Source organism: Opisthorchis viverrini (assembly GCF_000715545.1).
Source record: "Opisthorchis viverrini unplaced genomic scaffold opera_v5_340, whole genome shotgun sequence".
In the NCBI taxonomy this organism is placed as follows: Eukaryota; Metazoa; Platyhelminthes; class Trematoda; order Opisthorchiida; family Opisthorchiidae; genus Opisthorchis; species Opisthorchis viverrini.
Genome location: NW_008751999.1, coordinates 535,415 through 537,254, shown reverse-complemented (window position 1 = coordinate 537,254; position 1,840 = coordinate 535,415).

The following is a 1,840-nucleotide window of genomic DNA, read 5'->3' as shown; positions in this document are numbered from 1 at the left end:
GCATGCCACAGGAGCACGACCGACGATGGCGGGTGTTTAACCTACGCCAATCGGACAGCCCAGGTCAATATGAAAGTGATCTTTTAAATACCGCTAAGCCCCTTATAAATTTCGCACTTGCTTTTTCACTATACCGCTGTTATTTTCATTTCTTTGTCCGACACTAGCGATGGCACTGGAGCGAAGACAGAGTCTAGTTACAACGAAACAACTAGGTCAAAATGTCTATGACTAATGAACCAGGTCGTTTGTGTTCCGCAAGGTGGCCGTGAGAAACTGCTTCAACTTGAATAAAAGATTCGGGGTTTTTAGTTTGTGTTGTTGTTCATCTCCCCCAATGTTGAAAGCAGAACATTATGGGTGGCTGTCATATAATCACATCAATCTGTTTAATCAACAGCATTGTCCCACAAGAAAACACAAGACAAAGATTGGAGCTCCTAAGACAAAGAAATTGAATGGAGTGACCGGTTCGGCTGCTTGAATACCACCGGGATAGCGGCTCATCTTCGTTCGTAGCGGTTATTCAGAAGAAACATGGATGTGTTCTTCCATAAAAGCAACGACCCGGGCACTTTTTTAGTCGGTCCGTCTTACAATATCAGCAGATCACGGATATTCATTTTCTTCAGCGTAAAACTTAAACCTCTGAGGATAACAACTAATCTCACAGCAACATGGACACGACATCCGACTGATTTCGCAAATAGCGCCGTGATAGTCAACCTAAAACTGCCATTGTTATGGTCCTAAAGGTTTGGAAATATTTGGAAATATTTATGAATATATCGAATATGAACATAGTGATTTCAAAGACCATCTCCCACGAAGCCTTACTATCAGCACCTGCGTTGTTGTCCACAATGATGTTGATTAATTTCCAATGTCAGATCTGGCGCTACAATTAAACAGCCCTGATTGCAAGCCTGCAAGATAGCGTAAATTCATTAGTTGTTCTGTGAATGTGTTTTACACCAAGGTGCTGGCTTATCTGACCCACCAGGTGTAGATCGACGATTTTACAAAAAATTGCTAGCTCCCTACTTCGGTACCTGAAGCACTTGAAGATCTAGATAGAATTTGGAATATCTGTGTGAACTGACTTCAGAACCCTCTATTTTAGTCATTTTTCAGGCAGCTTTCGACATCATTTGAGCTATAATAGCCGAAAAATTTCAGCCATTATATGAAAAACTTCACTCAAAGCCCTGCTTGACTTGGCAGGACCAAATATCTATGGCGAATTGAGTGTCAGGGGATCAACACTCTAAACGTTTTCTGCTGCAATTTTGAGGCCGGACTATTTCGAGTTCTAACTTTTTCTATTGAATTTCAACTTCCTCCTCAAGCATGTCTTTTTGTTTACATTTGTACATGGACTTCGTTTTATCATGAATTTTAGGACACTTGAAGTTATTACCAACGATTCTGTGCTCTCTAGGTACGCTGAGTAAATCTGGCCGGTGATCACTGCGTGTACTCACGCCTGAAAGCACGTCCACACTTTTGATGATGATCATTCACTGTCGAGTGCACTAGACGGATAGTGTCGAGTAGCAGTCGATGCTCATTACTGGTCTAGATTGTTCAGAATTTACGGGCCCGATCGAGCCAACATTATGAACTATCGAACGTAAAAATGATCAATATCTACGTGGTGAAGTTGTGCGTGCGTACATTAACACAATTTCAGCCAGTTTTCCGTCACATACGCTTTGGGGAGATACACTCTGGGAAGTTCTCAAGAGCAACAGAGGCATCAAGCAATAATGGTGAAGTGCAAGATGAGTGTTCAGGCATGCCACAGGAGGACGGCCGACGATGGCGGGTGTTTAACCTA